Below are 16,336 nucleotides of genomic sequence, written 5' to 3'. Positions count from 1 at the left end.
TGTCGAGAGTGCAGGGGTTGCATGTCGATTACTGACCCTCATGGTGATTGCCTTTGGTGTTTGAGCTCTGAGCATGACGTCGAGGAGTGTGTATCCTGCCAGAGAATTAATCCTGAGGCTCTGAAGGAGAGGGAGGCCAAACTCTTTTTGAGAAGAAGGGACATAAGAGTCATCACAGGTCCTCTTCTCACACTTCATCAAAGAAGCACAAGAGGCGACGTCATTATGACTCTCGGTGTCACTCGGCTAGGAGCCGTTCACGGTCTGGGTCTCCATTTCGGCGGCACCGTACGATGTGGGTGGTTAATCTGACTGTGACTCAACAACCTCAGAGCCCTCAGGCTTTTCTGGCGCCGTCGGTCTTCGAGGTATTTGCACCTCCAGAGAGTCCTCGATTTTCATCTGCGGCACAGGATTCGGATGCTCAGCAAGCGCAGGTGCAACATGGAGACCAGCGGTGTCCTGCCTTCCCGGCTCCAGGAGCGGATCCGGCTGCATTTTTAAATGCCATGTTTTCTATGTTTAATGCTTTGGCCCCTGCTGGTGCACCGGCTGGTCCCACGGGTCCTTTAGCATTTTTGTTGGGCCCCCCGGCTCCTTACAAGGCGGCACCATTTATGCCCTACTGTGCAGCTGAGGGTGCCGGTTCGGCGCCGATGACTTCGCCTCAAGGTCCTGCGGTTCTGATGATGTCGCCTTCTAGACCTATGACGCCAGTCTCATCACCCCGTCAGTCGACGCCGATGATGGAGCCTGAGGTGTCTATAGCGCCGATAGGATCCGCTCCGACGCCAGATCAGATGCCGGATTAGACAGAAGTCAGCCTTCTTCTCCTGTTCCGCACCTTTCAGTTCTGAAGCCGGAGGTCATCGACGTCGGTTAATTCTATGTCATCTCCGAGGTTAGAGGCCAGGCTGAGGTCACGTAGAAAGGCTTTGAGACTTTTGGAAGAAGAAGAGTACCAGAGGCAGTTGTTGGAAGAAGGGGAGATTGTGAAGCCCTTGGGGTAATATCAAGGGCTGGATTCGGCCAGTGGGCTAGACACTTCCCCGGAATGGGACCTTTCTTCACCATATGAGTTCACGGAGGAGGCAGCCTCTTTCCATACTGTGATTATGAAGGCGGCAAATTTTTGGGATCTTCCATTGTCTGCTGCAGAGGTCAAAACAAATATTCTGACTGAGTTCCTGCACCCTTCTTCTACTTCGGCGGATCCATTGCTTCCGTTTAATGATGCTCTTACGGAGCCTATCTTAGAGCTATGAAGGAAGCCTGTATCGTCACCTGCTGTCAATAGATCTGTGGCAAGGAGGTACAGAGTGGCGTCTGGGGATCCAGGATTGAAAATATCCTACCCCGGAGAGTCTGGTTGTTCAGGCCTCTTGTTCCACACGGTCTGCACAAGGCTCCTTCCCTGTGATTCCGTCAGACAGGGAATCCAAAATGATGGAGCAGTCAGCGAAGAAAACTTTTTCTTCTTGCAGTATGGCACTCAAGGCAGCAAATTCTACCTGTGTTCCCAGCAGATACGTGCACGCCCTGATGGATTCAGCTAGGGCTATGGTTCCTGACCTGCCACAGGAGGTCAGAGACAATTTGGGGAACTCCTATCGGATGCTCAGGCTGCAGCAAAACAGATAATCCAGTCTGGCCTGGATTCTACAGACTCGGTGGCCAGGGCAGTGGGTACCTCTATTGCAACCAGGAGGCACGCATGGTTGAGGTTCTCTTTTTTTCCCTCTGATGTACAGAATGCTCTATTGAACTTGCCCTTTGATGGGAAAAAACTTTTTGGTGATAAAGCTGACTTTTCCCTAGAGCGCTTTAAAGACAGTCGGGCCACAGCAAAGTCTTTGGGTCTGCAAGCCTCCTCTGCTACCCCTTTCAGGCCCTTTCGGAGGTTCAGGGGGTTTGGGCGTGGCGCCGTTTACCGTGGGAGACCCCAGTCCACAGTCCAACAGCCTACCAGCCTCCCTTATAGGTCCTTTAGAGGGCGGGTGAGGGTTCGGACAAGAGGGGCCACCCAGCAGCACCCTGCATCATTCTCTTCCTCTGGAGGACAACAACAAGGGAAGCAGCCCTAGTTTTCTGCCCATTTTCAACCACACTTCTCCTGTAGGGGGAAGATTACGCCTTTTTCTCCACGAGTGGGAGTTAATTACATCTGACTCCTGTGTTCTGAACATTGTGAGGAAAGGATGTGCTCTCCCTTTTGAGGAGTTTCCCCCTCCCATCCCTCCCTGTCTCTCATTTTGTTCAGAAGACCATCTCCTGTTGTTGCAGTGGGAGGCTCAGATCCTGTTATCAAAAGGTGCGGTGGAGTTGGTTCCAGAGCAGGAAAGGGGTCAGGGTTGTTATTCAAGATACTTCCTGATTCCCAAGAGGGACGGTTGTTTGAGACCAATCTTAGACCTGAGGATTTTGAGTTGGTTCTTCAAACAGGAAAAATTCAAGATGCTGACTCTAGCATAGGTACTTCTGGCATTGAACAGAGAGGATTGGATGATGTCTGTCGACTTGCAGGATGCTTACTTTCATATCCCTATACCCAAGTGGCACAGGAGGTATCTACGGTTTGTGCTGGGGTAGCCCAGTTTGCGGTCCTTCCGTTTGGTCTTATTTCAGCACCTCGAGTCTTCACAAAGGTGATGGCACTGGTGGCAGCAATTCTCAGAAGGAAAGGGATATCGGTATTCCCTTACCTGGACGATTGGTTGATTAAAGCCAAGTCTCCAGAGCTTGCGTTACATCACTTGCAGATGACAACTCAGTTGTTGTTCAGTCTGGGTTTTACGATAAATTTACCCAAGTCTCACCTGGAGCCCTCTCAGCGCCTCCTGTTCATAAGGGCAGTACTGGATACTACATTCAATCGGGCCTATCCTCCGCCTCAGCGGATTCAGGACATCCAGGCGTTGATTCCAATGTTTTAAAATGGAGCGCTTGTTCCAGTCCTCAAGGTCCTACGCCTGCTCGGTCTGTTTGCTTCTTGCATTCTGTTGTTCACTCATGCATGTTGGCACATGAGGGCTCTCCAATGGTGCCTCCGCAAGCAGTGGTTTCAACACAAAGGGGATCTCAAGGAGTCGATAACTATCTCCAGAGCTGCTGCAGTGGATCTACAATGGTGGGCTGTGGACGGCAACCTTTCTCAAGGAAAGCCGTTTTTACTGCTGCCTCCGGTGGCCACGGTCATGACCGGATGCTTCCACTCTAGGGTGGGGAGCTCATCTGGGTATGTTGGTCTCCAGTGGAACAGACTTTTCATATCAATCTGTTAGAATTGCGGGCGATACGTCTGGCTCTCAAGGCCTTCCTTCCATCCCTTTGCAGTCAGTCAGTTCAGGTCCTGACGGACAACACTACCACAATGTGGTATATAAACAAGCAGGGAGGAGTAGGGTCTTATCTTCTCTGCAGAGAAGCTCTGCGACTCTGGTCCTGGCTTCGGGACCATCGGATTTGCTTGGTAGCAAATCATCTGGCCGGAGTGCTCAACATACGTGCGGACACTCTCAGTTGACATTTTTCGGTCGATCACTAGTGGCGTCTCCATCCGGATCTGGTCCTGCACATCTTTCAGATGTGGGGTTTTTCAAGGATAGATCTGTTTGCCACTCGGGAGAATGCACACTGCCTGTCATTCTGCAGCCTCCAGTGTCCAGTGCAAGGAGCTTTGGGGGATGCGTTTCAGATCTCTTGGTGCAACCAGTTGCTTTACGCATTTCTCCCCATACCCTTGATTCCTCGGGGTCTGAGGAAGATTCACCAAGATCGGGCTCAGGTCATTTTAATAGCCCCAGATTGGCCAAGAAGGGTATGGTACACTGGCCTTCTCCAACTCTTGCTGTGCCCGGCTCGCTCTCAGGGCAGACCTCCTCTCGCAGTCGCAGGGACAAGTTCTACACCCCCACCTCCAGAGCCTGCACCTTCATGCCTGGAGATTTAACGGGGCAACGTGAATTCTTTTTCTCTCCCATCAGAGGTAGTAGATGTTATTCTATTGGTTAAGCAACACTCCACTAAGACTGTTTATGCCGCCAGGTGTGCAAAATTCGTGACTTGTTGTGGAGAGAAGCAAATTGATCCTATGAGGGCCAACCTCACCGATATTCTGTTATTTGCTTTAGCTTTAGCACAGCAGGGTTGTGCAGTTGCTACTGTAATGGGCTATTTGGCAGCACTGTCAGCCTTTCTTTGCCTCCCGGATCAGCCCTCCTTGTTTAAATCGCCTATTGTTATTAGGTTCTTAAAATGTTTAACTAGTAGGTTTCCTCCCACTCCTTTTCATATGCCTCAGTGGGATCTGAATCTCGTTTTAACTTTTTTAATTGGTCACCGTTCAAACCCATGCATTCTTGCCCACTAAGGTTTCTAGTTCTTAAGACGTTTTTTCTGATAGCTATAACCTCGGCTAGGCGTGTTGGTGAGCTTCAGCCTCTTTCTGTTAAACCCTGTAAGGAAATGCCTCCTTGGCATGGTTACCCCCTAACTTTTTGCCTTTGCTGATGCTAAGTTTTGATTGAAAGTGTTCTGGGACCCTGCTAACCATGCCCCAGCACCAGTGTTCTTTCCCTAAACTGTACCTTTGCTTTCACAATTGGCACAGCCCTGGCACTCTGATAAGTCCCTTGTAACTGGTACCCCTGGTACCAAGGGCCCTGATGCCAGGGAAGGTCTCTGAGGGCTGCATCATGTCTTATACCACCCTAGGGACCCCTCACTCAGCACATGCACACTGCCTCACAGCTTTTGTGTGCTGGTGGGGAGAAAATGACTAAGTCAACATGGCATTCCCCTCAGGGTGCCATGCCAACCTCACACTGCATGTGGCATAGGTAAGTCACCCCTCTAGCAGGCCTTACAGCCCTAATGCAGGGTGCACTATACCACAGATGAGGGCATATGTGCATGAGCAGTATCTAAGCTATACCTTAGACATTGTAAGTGCAGGGTAGCCATAAGAGTATACGGTCTGGGAGTTTGTCAAACAAGAACTCCACAGTTCCATAATAGCTACTCTGAAAACTGGGAAGTTTGGTGTCAAACGTCTCAGCACAATAAATGCACACTGATGCTAGTGTGCAATTTATTGAAACATACACCCAGAGGGCGTCTTAGAGATGCCCCCTGAATACCAATCCGACTTCTAGTGTAGGCTGACCAGTTTCTGCCAGCCTGCCACACACCAGACATGTTGCTGGCCACATGGGGAGAGTGCCTTTGTCACTCTGTGGCCAGGAACAAAGCCTGTACTGGATGGAGGTGCTTCTCACCTCCCCCTGCAGGAACTGTAACACCTGGCGGTGAGCCTCAACGGCTCACCCCTTTTGCTACAGGGCCCAAGTGCATCCCAGCTAGTGGAGATGCCCGCTCCTCTGGCCACTGCCCCCACATTTGGCCGCAAGGCTGGAGGAGATAATGAGAAAAACAAGGAGGAGTCACCCACCAGTCAGGACAGCCTCTAAGGTGTCCTGAGCTGAGGTGACCCCTGCCTTGAGAAATCCTCCATCTTGAGTTTGGAGGATTCCCCCAATAGGATTAGGGATGTGCCCCCTCCCCTCAGGGAGGGAGGAGGCAGAAAGAGGGTGTAGCCACCCTCAAGGACAGTAGCCAGACCTAAACACACCCCTAAATTCAGTATTTAGGGCCACCCCAGAACCTAGGAAATTAGATTCCTGCAACCTGAAGAAACAAGAAGGACTGCTGACCTACAAGCCTGCAGAGAAAGAGGAAGACGACAACTGCTTTGGCCTGTCTCCAACTTCGAAAACCTACAACCAGCGACGCATCCAACAGAGACCAGCGACCTCTCAAGCCTCAGAGGACTGCCCTTGACTAAAGGACCAAGAAACTCCCTTGAGCAGCGGCCCTACTCAAAACCAGCTACTTCTTTGTAACAAAGAAGCAACTTCCAAAGACTGCACGTTTCCCGCCGGAAGGGTGAGACTTCTCACTCTTCACCCGACGCCCCCGGCTCGAGATTCAGAGAAACAACACCTCAAGGAGGACTCCCCAGTGACTGCAAGCCTGTGAGTAACCACAGTGATGCCTGCAGAGAGAATGTAGAGGCTCCCCCTGACCGTGACTACCTGTAACAAGGGACCCGACACCTGGAGCCAGCACTGCACCCGCAGCCCCCAGGACCAGAAGGAACCGAACCTCAGCGCAGGAGTGACCCCCAGGCAACCCTCTGCCTAGCACAGGTGGTGGCTGTCCCGAGAAGCCCCCCTGTGCCTGCCTGCACCGCTAGAGTGACCCCTGGGTCCCTCCATTGTTTTCTACCTGGAACCCGACGCCTGCTTTGCATACTGCACCTGGCAGCCCCTGTGCCACTGAGGGTGTGCCTACTTGTGTCCCCCCAGGGCTCTAAACCCCCCTTGGTCTGTCCCCCGAGGACGCAGGTACTTACCTGCTTGCAGACTGGAACCGGAGCACTCCTGTTCTCCATGGACGCCTATGTGTTTTGGGCACGTCTTTGACCTCTGCACCTGACCGGCCCTGAGCTGCTGGTGTGGTAACTTTGGGGTTGCCTTGAACCCCCAACGGTGGGCTGCCTATGCCCCAGAATTGAGACTTGTAAGTGATTTACTTACCTCCTCATCTAACCTTTACTTACCTTCCCCAGGAACTGTTGATTTTTGCAGTGTCCACTTTGAAAATAGCGTATTGCCATTTTTACAAAGACTGTATATGATATTGCTTTTATTCAAAGTTCTTAAAGTATCTAAGTGAAGTACCTTGCATTTAAAGTGTGTACTGCAAATCTTGAACCTGTGGTTCTTAAAATAAACTAAGAAAATATATTTTTCACTATAAAAACCTTTTGGCCTGGAGTAAGTCTTTGAGTATGTGTTCCTCATTTATTGCCTGCGTGTGTACAACAAATGCTTAACACTACCCTCTGATAAGCCTACTGCTCGACCACACTACCACAAAATAGAGCATTAGAATTATTTAATTTTGCCACTATCTTACCTCTAAGGGGAACCCTTGGACTCTGTGCACACTATTTCTTACTTTGAAATAGTATATACAGAGCCAACTTCCTACAAACCCCCTTTACCTTATTCTTTCCTGATAAAGTGGTGCTGAAAACCATGGCGGCTTTCCTACCAAAAGTTGTCACTCCTTTTCATATGGGGCAAACCATTACCCTTTCTACCCTCCTCCTCACCCCTCAAAGGAGGAAGAGAGGCTTCACCATTTGGACCCCAAAAGGGCTCTCAGTTTTTATATTGAGAGGATGAAAGACTTTCGCCTGGAGGACCAACTGTTCGTGTGGTATATTGGACAGAGGAAGGGCAGAGCAGTCCATAAAAGAACGATCTCCAGGTGGGTCATTCTTTGTATCAAGGTTTGCTACTCGTTGGCAGAGAACGTTCCCCCTGAGGGTATTAGAGCCTATTCCACCAGGCCTAAGTCCGCCACTTTGGCCCTGGTGATGGGGGTTCCGGTGGTGGATATTTGCAGGGCAGCAACTTGGGCGTCCCTCCACACCTTCGCAAAGCATTACTGCTTGGACTCGGAGGTTAGGAGGGACGGCCATTTTGCATGATCTGTATTGCAGTATTTCTTTGTTTGTAACCAGTCAGGCACCCACCTCCGAGAGCTGTACTACTTTGGGACTCCATTCATAAGGTGAGGAATCCACAGGCAGTTGTATCCATCAGAAGAACAAGTTACTTACCTTCGGTAACGCTTTTTCCGGTGGATACAATAGCTACCTGTGGATTCCTCACAGCATTTTTTCTTTCATGTGTGTAAGTGCTGTGTGACTACAGTGGTATTGCATGAGCTTTGCATGTCTCCTAGATACGCCTTAGCTGCTCATCCACAGCTACCTCTAGAGGGCCTGGCTTCTAAATACTGCCTACACTTCACTAAGAGGGGATAACTGGACCTGGTATAAGGTGAAAGTACCTTGTGTACCCACCACACACCAGGCCAGCTTCCTACAATGGACAACACTACCACATTGTGGTACTGGAACAAGCAGGGCGGTGTGGGGTCGCGGACCCTTTGTCAAGAGGCTCTGCGTCTCTGGACATGGCTGGAACAGCAGAGCATAACTCTGGTGGTTCAACACCTGGAAGGTTCTCTGAACGCCAGGGCGGATAAACTCAGCCATCGATGCCTAGCGGATCACGTATGATATCTGCTTCTGGGGGTGGCGCAAGGACTCTTTCAGCAGTGGGGAGAGCCTTGGTTAGATCTGTTCGCCTTCGTAGAGAATGTGCAATGTCAGCAGTATTGTGCGTTGGAGTTTCGAAGGCGGCAATCACTAGACAATGCTTTTCGTTGCAAGGGAGTTCAGGCCTCCTGTACGCTTTTCCACCCATACCAAACCTGCCCAGAGTTCTCAAGAAGATCAAGAACAACCGGGCCCAAGTCATCCTAGTGGCTACGGATTGGGCATGGAGAGCCTGGTATTCAGAGCTTCTCTAAATGAACATCAATCCTCCGATCAGGCTGCCACTTCGGCAGGATCTTCTGTTGCAGCAGCGGAGGGTTCTCCACCTGAACCTGTCAACTCTGCGCCTTCATGCGTGGAGATTGAGCAGCAGCAGTTGATGGCTTTTGACCTTCCTCCCAAAGTCTGTAAAGTTATTTTGGCAGCCAGGCGTCCCTCCACTAAAACGGTATACGCCTGCCATTGGAAACACTTTGTATGTTATTGTACAGAGAAGTCTATTGATCCTTTTCCTTCTTCTCTTTCTGATATTCTTCTTTTCATTCTTTCCCTAGCCCAGCAAAGTTCTCACTTAGGGACTCTCAAGAGCTATCTTTCTGCCTTATCAGCATTTCTTCGGCTGCCTGATCAGATTTCTCTGTTTAAATCCCCCATTAGATTCCTCAAAGGGCTTGTACATATGTTTCCCCCCTACGCACTTTGTTATGCCCCAATGGGACTTAAATTTGGACCTCACATTTCTGATGTGTGCTCCCTTCGAGCCTTTGCACAACTGTCCCCTCTGGCTGCTCATCACCAAGACAGCCTTCTTAGTGGCAATAACATCTGCCACGAGGGTGAGTGAGATGCAAGCTCTGTCATCAGAGCCACCGTATCTCACTATCTATCCAGACAAGGTGGTTCTCAGAACTCGTGCCTCTTTCCTCCCCAAGGTGGTGACCCCATTTCATGTGGGTCAGAACATCACCCTGCCCACCTTGTTTGCTCCACTGCATCCCTCTAAGGAAAAGGAGTGACTCCATTGAAGTGACCCAAAAAGAGCATTGTAGTTCTACCCTGACTGCACACAAGAGTTCCATGTGGATGACCAACTCTTTGTGGGGTATGTTGGAGCACAGAAGGGTCAGGCAGTGCAGAAGTGAACCATTTGGCGCTGGGTTGTTCTCTGCATCAATATCTGCTATGCATTGGCCAAGAAGCAGCCTCCTGAGGGCTTACAAGCTCATTCTGCCAGGGGCAAAGCTGCTACCACTGCACTAGCTCAGGCGTACCAGTCCTGGAGATCTGTCAGGTGGCATTGTGGGCATCTTTGCACACGTTTGCAAAACATTACTGCCTGGACAGTCAGGTAAGAAGGGACGGGCACTTTGCCCATTCAGTCCTACAGGACTTCTTAGTGTAAGGAGAAGTATCCACAGCCCACCTCCAGGAGGTTATGGCTTGAGTATCTATTCAAAGGTAAGGAATGTGCATCTAGAAGTCTCTATCCGATAAACAAGTTACTTACCTTCGGTAACGCATTATCTGGTAGAGACTCTATCTAGCTGCAGATTCCTTACACCCACCCATGCCTCTCCGCTCTGTGGATATATCTAGTAGGGTTAGGGTTTATCCCTTTCAGGACCCTAGTTTTGCACAGACAAATTGTTAGTTCTATCCATGAGTCTGCGCTTCTGGTGTAGAAGTTTTGTTCATAAAGGAACTAATGTACGCGTGCCAGGGAGGTGCTTTTATAGGTGACTGTGATGTCACAGATGGTTCTGATGACGCAAAGCAGGATGACGCATGCAGATCCGAACGACGCCACCCAACTGCGTGCGCTGGGTATTGCTCAGCAAAAAGATTCTGGATTCGAAGATGACGCCAGGGAATTCAAAGATAAGGAATCTGCAGCTAGATAGAGTGCCAGATAATGCGTAACCGAAGTAAGTAACTTGTTCGTTTGGAATCATGACAGCCTGCAACCCTCCATTTTCCTTCTGTCACCTTCGTTTGAGGCAAATACATCAGTCATTAAACATGCTATGGCTTCGTGTCACAGGCTTATGGGGATGTCGTAATACATATAAAACTGCAAATGATGCAAGTTCTGCAACTGGGCACGAGCAGCAGAACACAGCTGTGATGACACATTCATGAAAACATGGAGGACATCTACACTAGCTGTTCTTCTAAGGCCTATGGTCAATTGCAGAGAAAGCCTTGCACATAAATATTCTAAAACTGTGGCACAACATTCAGTGCTCCAGATATTCCTTCTAGGAATCCAGGCCTCATCTGCACTGATAAAGACAGACAACCCCACATCCATGTTTTAGCAACAAACAAAGAGGAACAAGATCTCTCATACTCAGTGGAGAATTAAATGCACTGTTGTTGACCGTACATTATTGCATCAACCTATCCATGCACCACATGCTTGACTTCTATAATTGTGCAGATACCATTAGCAGACTGAGCGGAGATTACTACAAGTTGGGCAAGCTTCAGACGATTTTCCTATGCTTTGACAAAATCATTCTAGATGTGATTGCAACCAAAGACAACAAAGTTCTATGCAAGCATGCACTGGTAATGAGAATTTATGGCACATGCATTTTCAGTTAGCTGGATTTGAGTGTTTGTTTACAATTTCCATGTTATTACTCCTTATCAGTAAGTAATCAGCAAAGTAAAGAGGAAACTATGCATAATCATCCTGATAGCCCAAGCATTACCAATCCAATATTGTTTCACAGACCTCTACACCTGTGTGCTAAGCCCCGTATCCCTCTTGGGTTCCACAGTGATTTATTCAAGCAGTAGGTGTTGTTTCTGCACCACAACGCACTCTCTGAATTTGGCAATCTTGCATCTCAACACTGCAGAACAGTTTTGCCTCAGATCAGAGCCCTTTAATGACAGACCTAAAAGGTTAAACTTGAAGACACTCTCCAGGTTGTTGCCCACCCTGGAACTTCGCCCATTATCTTCACAGTCACATAAAACACGTACCTACTTTGTGTTGCAATATCCACCTTAATGAACCCATTGTTTTGAAATCTCTTTGGCAAACCCAACTACGTCAGCACAGAAATCTCTATTTTTACTGGATATATGCTGCTTGAAATTCTACATTGCAGGAACCTAGAACCCCAGGCTGCCAGGCCAGCTACTTGTTTCATTTAACCAAGCAGGCCCAGGTTGAAATGGGATTGTAGAGCTCTGTGCCTTTTATCTTTTACCACAGTAAGACCAATTTCAATATTGTTGGGAATGCATGGCGCATTGTATAAGAACCATATCAATCACGGCTGCCCTTCATACGGGGATGCCACTTCAGGACATCTGCAGGGCTGCCGCATGGAAACCTTGTTGTACCTTTACCAAACACTACTTTCTGGGCAAGGGCGAAGCCAGAGTCACTGCATGGTCAAGTGGTCATGTGTCACCTGTTTCCATTGAGGCAAACCTGCTTACCAGCCTGCCAATTCTTTACTTGATATATGTATGTATACTGCTTGCTGTTGTTATTTAATTATGTGTATCTGTGAAACGTCCAGTGCTGAAGAGAAGATGCCTACCTGTAACTACAGTTTATTATTTGTAGAATGGCCTTTGCCCACTCTTTTCTCTGTTTATGATCTATCATTTGTTAAATGATGACAAGCTCACCTTCACAAAACACATTCCTAAATCTACTTGATTTCTTTTGCTTCAGTTGATCAGAAAAGTGTTTCCTCTAATATCAGAAACCCACCGTACCTCATTCAAGCCTTAATTACATCTTGGTTGGACTGTGCCAATACTCTGTACCTCGTTCTCCCTTAATAGCTGCTCAATAGTCCGAAGATGACACATAATGCAGCTACTAGGCTCCTTTTCAACATTCCTCCCAGAAATCACATCACAACTCAGGACATCTTCACTGGCTCCCAGTATGTGAAGAAGTTGAATTCAAAGTACTATGCATCACTCTGCAGGCCCCTTACAACCAAGGCCCCGCCCTCTTAAGTAACAATTTGTGCTGGTTTGTTTCCTCCTCTAAAGGCTTCTTTCTAGTCCCCAAAATGTGTTCTCTTTATACCTAGCTGTGCAAACATGGAACTCTCTCCAGCCCACATCAGACTTAACAATATTCACTTTTCTTCAAGAAACTGCTTGAGATATGGTTATTTTGCCAATAACCAACATCTGACATATAGTGACTCTTACGCCAGGATGTCTTGGGCATCAGAGCAATTTACAAAATCAGTTTTATTCATTCATTCAGTACTGAAAATAATCAAGTTGGCATTTTAGCATGTGTGCATACTGTAGATTTGTACCTAGAAATTAGACAGTAATATGCATATCTTAAGTTGCCTTCTCACAGGTTTGCTTCATTTTTGTGTGTTTTGTGAAATAAGCTATTGTAAAATATTGCAACATTGTAAGCTAGGCTTTAAAGCAACAGGTTCAATTGTGTGCTCTTTGCAGGGGGATTTATGGAATCGTCTTTAAGGTGTATATCATTGTATGAAGAAAATGGCAATATGTTATTTCTATGTAAAAAAAATTCCTTCAGGGGCTCTCCATTGATAATCCTAAGCACTGAAGAGTCTCGCCCACATAGGGGGTCCTAAGTCACTTCTTAACTGAAATTGTATTTTACATTAGCTTTTTTTTAGAATGGCGTAGGAAGCTTCTTCTGTATATACTATATCAAAATGAGATTTAGGGTGCACAGAGTCCAGGGGTTCCCCAGAGGCTTAAAAGAGGCTAAAGTAGATAATACTAATGCACTGTTTTGTGGTAGTGTGGTTGAGCAGTTAGGCTTATCAAAGGGTAGTGCAAAGCATTTGTTGTACATACACAGACAATAAAAGCAGCACACACTCAATGACTTAACTCCAGACCAATAGTTTTTATACAGCAAAAATATATTTTCGAATTTTTTTTTAGAACCTCCAAATTCAAGTTGCGGGTTTCATATTTCACACATCAATAGCACTTTGTTTGAAATTGATAAGTCATACCGTTTTTGAAATGTTGGCAATTATCTGTTTTAAAAGTTGACTGCAATTTTCAGAAACTGTTCCTGGGGGGGGAAGAAAAGTTAGTTCGATTTGTAGGTAAGTACAAAACTTACAGTTCCAGACTCTGGGTTTTAGGAAGTCCACAGGTTGGGGTTCAAGTTAACCTCAAACACCCACCACTAGCAATACGGGTCCGGCCGGGTCCAGAGGTCAAAGTGTAGGCAAAACTACAATGGGCTCCTATGGAGACTGAGGGCACTCGGTTTGAGATCTGCAGGCAGGTAAGTAACCGTTTCTTCGGAGGGCAGACCTGGGGGGTTTAGAGGAGTACTGGGGGGGCCACAAGTAGACACCTAACATAAACCCTCAGTGGTGCAAATAAGTTGTTGGGTTTCCAATGATTCTCTATGAGAGGACCCAAGGGGTCACTTAGATGCTGCAGGCGAGGTCCAGGGGGTCGACTCTGGTAAACTACAGGCTGGACAGATAGGACGGCTGCCTGCTGAACGTAGCTGCTCTGGAGGTCAGGTTCTCCAAGGCCTGGGGGCTTCGGGTGCAGTGTGTCTTTAGGTGTCGGATATCTTCGTCTGGAGCTTTTGCGGTCAGTGGGGTCCTCGGGATTCCATCTGCAGGTGTCGTCGTGTAGAGGTCAGCCCAGGGTGGGCACTTTCTCAGAATCGCCCAGGGATCCCCTCTAGCTGGTTGGGCCACCTGGACACAGACTGTGGGCATCGGGTGCAGAGTGGTCAGGATTCACGCATTCGGAGTGAGGCTGGAATCCTTGGTTGTTACTTCTTCTTAGACAGGGCCGCTGTCCACAGGAGTTCTTGGTCCTTTTGGGTGCAGGGCAGACCTCTGGAGCTTGGCAGAGGTCACTGGTCCCGGTGGATGTGTCGCTGGTGCTGTTCAGGTTTTTTGAAGCAGGAGACAGGCCGGTAGGGCTGGGGCAAATCAGTTGTTGTCTTCCTTCATCTCTACTGGGGGTTCAGCTTAGCAGTCCTTCTTCTTTCTTGTCAGGTCGCCAGGAATCTGACAACTTTGGTTCAGGGGAGCCCGTAAATCCTGGATTTAGGGGCGCTACAGGGGTCAGAGGGCAGTAGCCAATGGCTACTGTTCCGGAGGGTGGCTCCACCCTTCCTGTGCCCACTCCGTTTGGAGAGGGAGGCATATTTCTAACCCTTTTGGTCCCTGTCCTCCAAACCAAGATGGAGGATTCTGCAGGGAGGGAGTCACACCTTTGGGGTGGCCCTAGCTATGGTGGTCACTGCTCCCTGTTTTGCCTAATTTTCCAGCTGGACTTGCTGCCAAAAGTGGGGCTTTGTCAGGGGGTGGGCAACTCCACTAGCTGGAGTGCCCTGGGGCACTATAACACGAGGCTTGAGCCTTTGAGGCTCACTGACAGGTGTTACAGTTCCTGCAGGAGGGAGGTGTGAAGCACCTCCACCCAGAACAGGCTTTGTTGCTCACCACAGAGAGCACAAAGGCTATCACCCCATGAGGTCAGAAACTTGTTTGGAAGTGGCAGGCTGGCACAGACTGGTCAGTCCTGCACTAGTAGTTTGGGCAACATACAGGGAGCATCTCTAAGATGCCATCTGAGTGTGTTTTTCAGTGAATCCCACACTGGCATGAGTGTGAGTTTATTGTGCCGAGAAGTTTGATATCAAACTTCCCAGTATTCAGTGAAGCTATTATGAAGCTGTGGAGTTTGTAATGACAAACTCCCAGACCATATGCTCAGTATGGCTACACTGCACTTACAATGTCTGAGAATGCACTTAGACACTGTAGGAGCATATTGTTCATGCAGCTATGCCCTCACCTGTGGTATAGTGCACCCTGCCTTAGGTCTGTAAGGCTTGCTAGAGGGGTGGCTTACCTATGCCACAGGCAGTGGTTTGTCAGCATGGCACCCTGAGAGGGGTGTCATGTCAACTTTGCCTTTTTCTCCCCACCAGCACACACAAGCTGCAGGGGCAGTGTGTATATGTTTGATGAGGGGTCCCCCAGGGTGACATAATACATACTGCAGCCCTCTGGGACCTTCCCTGGCCACAGGGCCCTTGGTACCAAGGGTACCTTTTACAAGGGACTTAAATGTGTGCCATGGGTGTGCCAGTTGTGAAACAAAGGTACAGATTTTGGGAAAGGACACTGGCGCTGGGGCCTGGTTAGTAGGATCCCAGCACACTTTCAGTCAAAGTTGGCATCAACATAAGGCAAAACATTGGGGGGGGGGGTAACCATGCCAACAGTGGCACTTTCCTACATAACCCCCCCACAACGAAAGAGGATGAGACTAACCTTTCCCAAGAGAGTCTTCACTATCTAAGTGGAAGAACCTGGAAAGTCCATCTGCATTGGGATGGGCAGTCCCTGGTCTGTGTTCCACTGAAAAGTCCATTCCCTGTAGGGATATGCCCCACCTCAAAAGTTTAGGGTTCTCACCTTTCATTTGCATTAGCCATCTGAGAGGTCTGTGCTCAGTTTCAACAGTAAAGTGAGTACCAAACAAGTATGGTCTCAGCTTTTTCAGGGACCAAGCCACAGCAAAGATCTCCCTCTCAGTTGCACTCCAACGCTGCTCCCTGGGGAGTAACCTCCTGCTAATGAAACCAACAGGCTGGTCAAGGTCATCATCATTGGTTTGGGACAGGACTGCTCCTATCCCATGTTCAGAGGCATCTGTCTGCACAATGAACTGCCTAGAATAATCTGGAGCTTTGAGCACTGGTGCTGAGCACATTGCCTTCTTCAGGATATCAAAGGTCTTTTGACAGTCAAGAGTCCAGTTTACCTTTTTGGGCATCTTCTTGGAGGTCGGTTCTGTGAGTGGGGGGTCACAATGGATCCATACCCCTTCACAAACCTCCTGTTTTAACCAGTCAAGCCAAGGAATGCCCTGACTTGAGTCTGTTTATGGAGCTTCCCTGTCCAGATTTGTCTCAATTTTGGTTTGTAAGGGCAGCACTTGGCCTCCACCTACAAGGTGGCCCAAGTATACACCTGTGCCTTAACCTACTTGGCACTTTGATGCTTTAATAGAGAGGCCTTCTGATTGCAAGACCTGCAAAACCTTCCCCAGGTAAATCAGGTGATCCTGCCAGCTTGAGCTAAAGACAGCAATATCATCTAGATATGCTGC

The 16,336-nt window shown here is 48.5% G+C and overlaps 1 protein-coding gene across 10 annotated transcripts in view; it reads left to right on the top strand.

Moving 5' to 3' along the window:
• CHD3 (chromodomain helicase DNA binding protein 3) overlaps positions 1 to 16,336 on the top strand; it is a 1,503,198-nt gene that overhangs the window by 1,055,666 nt on the left and 431,196 nt on the right. The window lies entirely within an intron of this gene.

Source organism: Pleurodeles waltl, chromosome 12 (genome assembly GCF_031143425.1).
Source record: "Pleurodeles waltl isolate 20211129_DDA chromosome 12, aPleWal1.hap1.20221129, whole genome shotgun sequence".
Lineage (NCBI taxonomy): Eukaryota > Metazoa > Chordata > Amphibia > Caudata > Salamandridae > Pleurodeles > Pleurodeles waltl.
This window is presented reverse-complemented; position numbering and strand designations above follow the sequence as displayed.